We start from the raw sequence: 8,650 nt of genomic DNA, 5'->3' as shown, positions 1-8,650 counted from the left end.
CGAAGCCCTATACGGCCGGAAGTGCAGATCCCCTCTGTGCTGGGCCAAGGTAGGCGACACTCAATTAGCTAAGGGACGAGTTCCTGACAGCACTCTCACCGGTCCAGAAATCATCCGCGAAACCACCGAAAAGATCGTACAAATCCGAGCACGACTTAAAGCCTCAAGAGACCGACAGAAAAGCTACGCAGACAAACGGAGGAAACCCTTGGAATTCCAGGTGGGAGACCGAGTCCTTTTGAAGGTCTCCCCCTGGAAAGGCTTGATACGCTTCGGAAAGCGCGGAAAGCTGAATCCAAGATACATAGGGCCTTTTGAGATTCTCGCTAGAATCGGCCCCGTAGCTTACAAACTCAATCTACCCCGCGAACTTAGTAATGTGCATCCTACCTTCCACGTCTCGAACTTGAAAAAGTGCCTATCCGAAGAGACTCTCATAATTCCACTCGATGAAATCGAGATCAATGAGAGCCTCAACTTCGTGGAAGAACCTGTGAAGATCATGGGCCGAGAGGTCAAACGAACGAAGCAAAGCCGCATCCCGTTTGTGAAGGTTCGTTGGAACGCCAAACGAGGACCAGAGTTCACTTGGGAGCGTGAGGATCAAATGAAACTTAACTATCCTCATCTCGTTGCTTAGTTGTGTTGTAATAACGTAACTACTTGAATTCTGAATTTCGGGACGAAATTCCCTCTAACGGGGGGATGATGTGACAACCCGAAATTTACTCCGTCACTATAACCCGTTTCCGTTAATAAAAGTTAGTTCTATTAAAATTTTCTGTTAACTTTTATTTATTAAAATAATTCATTTTGAGTTATTAAAATAATATATATTTAAGGACGGAATAAAAGCATCTAAGTCGGGTTACGGTTAGTTTACCGGGTAAAAACATTTAGCTCCGTTTAAACGACAGTGTATGGTGAGTCCCCACTAGGCAGCCATATATAAAGGAGGAGTGTCCACCTTTAGAGTCTTTTCCCCACCTTGGAGCTTTCTCTCTCTACATTCTCTCTCTAAAATCGAGTTTGGCCAAGGATCACCACTTTCAAGCCTCAAAAATCAAAGGTAAACCCCCTAACTTGATTTTCTAGCTTGGTATTCATGCTATTTCGAGTTGGATCATCCAAATACCCCAACATGCATGTGTTTACGGTTTGGGGAGCCTCCCAAAACCGTAAACTCCTATTTGAGGGTTTTGAAGCCCCAAAACGCTTCCAAACCTTCTCTAATGCTTAGATATAGCTTAGATACTTGCATACATGGACTAAGGAACCCAAGATCATGACTTTTTGGCCATAAACTTGAGTTTACGGTTCTTGAACATTCAAGAACCGTAAACCCAAAACCGTAAACACCTCAAATGGTGTTTTGATGCCCCTAAACCCTTCCTTAGCTTGTTTGATGAACTAGAAACTAGTGTAGATGAGCTTAGGACCCTAAAACATGAAATGGTTGAAGTGGTCAAGGGTTTACGGCCTTAAACCCTAGAGTTTACGACCGTAAACTCCCAAGGAGTGGTCCAAGGACCGTAAACTCCAAGGGAGTACCCAATTGAACCCTAATCACTTCCTAAGCCCTTGAATTGATCCTAGGAACCTTTCTTGTGATGCATGAGACCTTTAGACACACAAACTCACCATTTCCATGAGTTTACGGCCGTAAACTCATGGGGGAAATGGTCTCCCAACCGTAAACACACTTAAGTGTGGCCAAGTGAAGTGTAAACTCCATAGTGAAGCCATACACTCCTTAGATGCAACCTTTAGCACTCCTAACACTTGAAACAAAGTGTTTTCATACATTAAAGTGCCTTTACTCACTTAATTAGCGATTACACAACTAATTAGATACTTTATACATCACTACATGTTACATAGGACCCGTGTGTGTGTTCAAGTCCTCACTTGACACCTAGCATCCTACCCGGCGTTCCCATCCACTTCACTCACTACAGGTGAGTTCATACCCCTAAATGAACCTTTTTAAATATTTTTAACTGTTTTATGGGGGGGAATACAAGTTGAACCAAATAAGTTATAGTAAGAATCGCATGTGAATTATAACTTGCAACCAAAAGGATTTTCTACACTATTAACTGTTTTTACCACCAAAAAGGGATTTTCTATATTTTCAACTATATTGCCAATTAAACTGTTTTCAAATGCTTACCAAATTCATTCTCGTGTTAAATCACTATAAAACTATTTTCCAAAATTTGTTTAAACTAATTTTTATTCTCAAACCATATCTACACCAATATATTTATATAAGTAAGACTTGAAGGACTTAGGACTAATAGCTCACCTTATTTCCTGTTCTTGTTTGATTGTGGGCTTAGGGTATTTTGTTATTAGTCCGACTCTCGTTGAATTCTTAGTTATATATCTTATATATTTGTGTCAGATATAAAAGTTTTCATATCAGTTCAATGCCTTTGAATACCAAGGACATACAACCAACATTACTATTTAACTATAATAGGTATAGTTAAGGATTACTACTCAGTGCTACTATTGCCATGACAACTACCAGAGCCAGTTCAGTTGTGAGTCAATATATGCTATGTACTATACAAGAGAACACTATATACTATACAAGGAGAACATTACATACTATACAAAGAGAACACTATATGCTATACAAAGAGAACAATACATACTATACAAGAGAACTTACTAAAATAGAATGTGGCATACTATTTCTCGATACGACACATCTTTGTGCTATCACCGCGTAACCAGAGTCTCCTGGAGGGAGAGCGGGCATTATGTGTATAGATCTATACGGGACAGACACTCCCACATCCCGACTGTTAGCTACAGTCCGAGCTGTCTAGGCCCAGGGGTGACAAAATGTCACATCACTACATATGACTCGGAGGGTCAAAGGGATTCGATCGTCAATCAGCATGGTTACGTACGAGTTGACATTCAAACCTTTAATTAATACTTTAAGAATTAATGGCAACAGACTCCCTGAGGAGTATTGTACATTTAATACTACCTGGAGCCTGCATTTCATTACATATGGCCGACAGTGATACTGTTGGGGTAAAACATTTTTCTCATTACTATACATGAATAAAGTCTAAAACTATATTTTCAAACTAATAACTACTGGGAAAACTTGTACATTATCAAAGGAACAAACAAACCATCGGGTCTTGGTGAAGACTACTTTTTCTGGAAAACATAGGGTTTTCTAGGGCTCATACTATTTTCGAACACCGAAACTTTCTTTTACAATGTATAATTGTGAATATTTTTATACAGGAAATGACACTAAATACTTATGAACTCACCAGCTTTATGCTGATAAACGTTTTCAAAATAACTTGTATTCTCAGGTCATCAGTAGACAGGTACGGATGCAGCTTTTGAGAAGACGGAGCACACATAAGACTCCACTTTATTTTGATTGTATTTTTGGTGTCTAACATTTGTACTGAACACGTATGTATTACAATTATTATCTTAATGCAATGGATGTTGTTGCTTGTCTTTACTATTATGCTTTGTTATGATACTGTACATGACGTCCTCCACCCCAGAACGTATTCCGCCGTTCTCGGTTTTGGGGTGTGACAGAGGACCTCTCGCTCTTTTTAGTTCTTATGATCCTCAAGTTCCGAACCTTTCTTCTTCGGACCCTTTCAAATTTGTTATCCCATCTATCCCACCTGTTCAACCCTCTCCACCAATTTTACCTGATATTGCCAGTTCAAACTATCCGTTTGATGGAGACCTTGACCCTGAAGTAATAGACTCTGAACTACGTTTTTAGTAGGATTTTGATTTACTCTCCATGAAATATAAGCTTCCTTTCAATCCCACTCATAAACCATACCACAACCCTTTCCAAGCTCCTCATGAAAGTAATCCCCAACCTTATCTCAAACCTTCTAAAAATCCACTTGCATACAAACCAAACATTCCAACACAAAATCACTCCTCGGAATCCCATGAGACTCCGAAGTCTGAGAAACCAAAAATTGTTTGTCACAAGTGTGGTCATGCAAACCACTTTTCCAAAGACTGCTTGGCTGAAGCACCACAAAAACCAAAGATCAAGGACTCTACATCCTATGCACGTCGAGCCCAAGAGATGGATGCTAGTGAGAAAGCTTTCGCTATCACTGTGTCGACAGATGTGGAAGGATATTGGTCATCTGGAGATGAAGATGATATGAGTACTGGTAGAAACATGTGTCTTATGGATAGAAAAACCATCGAATGTGATGAAGGCTACTGGTCATCTGGATCAGAGGAAGATGATGATGATACTGAACCAAACTACTGCTACATGGCGACCAACGACCCACCCGGTAGAAGCATCGTTTAACAGGTAAAATTTATGATTACTGATTATAATTTTGATTTATCTCTTTGTGAACCATATCTAACCCATATCCAATCAGATATGAACATCATTTACAAAGCCTATTAGTCTGCCATAGAAGCCAGTGAGAAGATGGAGAGTCAATTAAGTCATCCTAGATTACGTTTCGAGGATAAGAAGCATAAAATAGAGTCTTTAGAACATGAACTTGTAATGTCAAAAGATGAATGTATCATTCGTAAAGACAAATGTGAAATCACTTATTCTGAAAGAAATGTTTTGATTTCTGATAACATATGTCTCAATGCCAAAATATATGCTTTACATAATTCCATAGACATTCTTGAAACAAACGAAAGGATGACTCACAACTTTCGTTATCCTTGGTCTAAAGCACCTGCTCTCGGAAGCGAGTTTCAAAAACCTATTGCTCGTCCCTTGAAGGAGTTACAAAATCTAACTTTTATGGGACACATTCCGAACCACAAACATTCGGACACCCCTGTCTCACCTTTGTCACCCCTTCATGAGACCTTTGACTTTTTTTCTTCCCTGATTCCTGACTTTCAACCAATAGTTGTCAAGTGTCCTGATTTTAAGCCTCTTTCGCCTCTGATACCCTTGGACCTGAATCAGACCTCAAAATTTTCTCCCAGCATTCCTAACACTGTATTTCACATTCCAAACCACAGTCCTCCTAACAATTACCTTGTTTAGGAAAATATTCCGGAGACAACTGGACCTGACTCTGAAAAATCAAATTTTGTTTGGGCATCCTTAGATAATGACATTGATGTAGAAACCATAAGTGATAATTCATCCGATTCGTGTGTTTCGGACTCTCAAGTGATTTCTAAAACCACCTTGGCGCCAATCAAAACCAAGTTTAACAATCCATCTGTTGGCCAAACTTCCAAGTCAAAAGAAACCTTCATTGAATAGAAAAGATGTCGTCGATCCTAAGATGGAAGCGAAAAATGCACTCAAAAAGGAAATTAGGTCAAAAAAAAAATTCCAGGTTCAATGAGAATTCCAAAAAGAAAGTACCTCGGACTGTAAGCCCGACCACTAGGAACCATAAAAATTTTGCGTCTGTTAAGATTCTTAAAAGGCCATCCATCCTTCCTAATCCTGTTGTTCAAAACAAAGATGTTAGTCACATTTCGAAAAAGACTGTTGATACATGTCCCACAAGAAATAACTCTCCTCGTACTGTTTCCTTTGTTTTCATTGCTAAATCTGATGGTACGATTTTTAAACCTCAACATCTTTCAAAACCAAGTGCACCATCGAAAACATTAAACAAAGAACGTTTTGTTAAAAACACTGTCACTCAAACATTTTCAAAAAATTCAAAACAAAAATTTGAGTGGAGAGCTATGAGTTTTGAAAAAGATTTTGCAACTTCAAGTAACATTGTAATTCCTACAACTTCAAAAACAGTTGGTACGAGAAAAGTTGTTCCAAAACAAACTATCGTTGAATATGATGTCTGGATTTACGAAAAGACCTTGACATTTTGCTTCTTTTCCAAAGGATCTCGGAACAAGCCTTCCGAGAATCCTGTTTCTCAAAAGTCACTACCAAAGTCGAAAGCCCGTGCCCAAGTCCCAAAACCTAACTCGAAGCCTAAAAACTCCAAATTTCACTAAATTTTGCAAGCACTCTGTGCTTCGGAACAAGATACAATATGGTCTATTGATAGTGCTTGTTCCATGCACATGACGGGGCAAAAAGACTTTCTGCGTGATCTCAAACTTTCACAAAATGTTGGCTATGTGACGTATGGCAACAACTCCAACTCTCAAATTCGAGGTTATGGGATCATCACCAATGGAAACTTCTTTGTATCAAACGTGGTATATGTAGTTGACCTGAAGTACAATCTAATCAGTGTGGCTTAACTTACCGATGCAAATCATCGAGTTGAATTCTGCAACAAACATAACTATGTCATGTCCGAAGACTAGAACGATTGTCTAATCAAGTCAAATCGCAAGAAGAACATGTATCTGTTGGATTAATGTCTAAGTCTATAACTATAATTGGTAAGACTTGACCCGACCCGGCATGGTCCATTTGGGTTGCATGGCATCATGCATTTGGATAGACTATAATGAGAGAAATAACACTTAAGGTTGGTTAATATATTATAAGTTCTAATATATTAATAAGGTTATTTAATTAGTATTGATCAAGAATTAATTTGGAATTAATTAAGTGATCAAAAGGAGACTAATTAAATATATGGGTTGATTGTGTAAATCATTCATTCTTATATATGTGGGCTTGTGATCCAAGATTCCTTATGTTGGACTAAGTCCATGGGGTGACCCATGGATACTCCATGGTGGTTAAAATCCATGGAGCATAAGGAATGGGTCAAGTTATGAGTTACATGGTGTAACCCTAATAGCCACCATATAAAAGAATCCCATGGCTCAAGAAATCGTGCACTAATGTGTGAATATGAGGGCTAGACGATTTCAAGGAGTGTTCCATTTCTCTCAAGTCATTCCATGTGCATTTGGTGTTGTGTGAACCATTTGAGGTGTCACACTTGGGGCACTAGGCACTCAAGCTTCATGGAGACAAGCTACATCAAACAAAGGTATGTATTCTATCCATTTGATTACCCAAGTATCAAGTATTGTATGTTAGATAGGGTAATACCTTGGAAAGTTCATAATTGCATGTATAATAGAGAAAACATAGATCCAAGGTATTTAGGGTTGCATGTACACTTAGGAGTGTTAGAATGCTCAAAACCCATCAAGAGTATTACTCAAGTCAAGGTGGAGATTCTAAAATATGACTTGATCATTTAGCAATTACAAAGGAGCATTATGAAAGAGAATTTTGATAAAGAATTAAGGTCGAGCATTGTAGAAGAGTATTTTGACAAAGCATTATGTCAGAGCATTGTGATAGAGCAATGTAACAGAGCATTATGGTAAAGCTTTCTGTGTGGTCTTTTTGACAAAGAATTTGAAAACGTCGGTGTTCCTGAAAGTGTTGAGGTGCTCTTTGGTGCAAAGGTATTCTGGAAAGTCAAATGTTTAATATTCTAGAAGCATTTTAATAGCGACATGTGATTGGTTGATACATTTCATTAAACTATGGATTGATAGGCCTGGCCCACTAGGATTTTAGGTTTGATCCCTAATCTATAAATAGAGATGCCTACTAGTCATATATTTGTTTCTTGAACCCTTAATGAGTACATCCAATCTATGTTAAGTTAAACTAGTAATATCTATTTGATAACTCTTGAATAAGAATACCCCATCTTGCCGGTTGATGTATGTCAACTTGACCGAACAAGATACAATATGGTATATTGATAGTGCTTGTTCCATGCACATGACGGGGCAAAAAGACTTTCTGCGTGATCTCAAACTTTCACTAAATGTTGGCTATGTGACGTATGGCAACAACTCCAACTCTCAAATTCGAGGTTATGGGATCATCACCAATGGAAACTTCTTTGTATCAAACGTGGTATATGTAGCTGACCTGAAGTACAATCTAATCAGTGTGGCTTAACTTACCGATGCAAATCGTCGAGTTGAATTCTGCAACAAACATAACTATGTCATGTCCGAAGACTAGAAAGAATGTCTAATCAAGTCAAATCGCAAGAAGAACATGTATCTGTTGGATTAATGTCTAAGTCCATAACTATAATTGGTAAGACTTGACCCGACCCGGCATGGTCCATTTGGGTTGCATGGCATCATGCATTTGGATAGACTATAATGAGAGAAATAACACTTAAGGTTGGTTAATATATTATAAGTTCTAATATATTAATAAGGTTATTTAATTAGTATTGATCAAGAATTAATTTGGAATTAATTAAGTGATCAAAAGGAGATTAATTAAATATATGGGTTGATTGTGTAAATCATTCATTCTTATATATGTGGGCTTGTGATCCAAGATTCCTTATGTTGGACTAAGTCCATGGGGTGACCCATGGATACTCCATGGAGGTTAAAATCCATGGAGCATAAGGAATGGGTAAAGTTATGAGTTACATGGTGTAACCCTAATAGCCACCATATAAAAGAATCCCATGGCTCAAGAAATCGTGCACTAATGTGTGAATATGAGGGCTAGACGATCTCAAGGAGTGTTCCATTTTTCTCAAGTCATTCCATGTGCATTTGGTGTTGTGTGAACCATTTGAGGTGTCACACTTGGGGCACTAGGCACTCAAGCTTCATGGAGACAAGCTACATCAAACAAAGGTATGTATTCTATCCATTTGATTACCCAAGTATCAAGTATTGTATGTTAGATAGG

Source organism: Lactuca virosa, chromosome 9, assembly GCF_052849685.1.
Source record: "Lactuca virosa cultivar CGN04683 chromosome 9, Lactuca_virosa_CGN04683_v6, whole genome shotgun sequence".
NCBI lineage: Eukaryota > Viridiplantae > Streptophyta > Magnoliopsida > Asterales > Asteraceae > Lactuca > Lactuca virosa.
The sequence above is the reverse complement of the archived record's forward strand: the minus strand, read 5'-3'. Positions refer to the sequence as shown.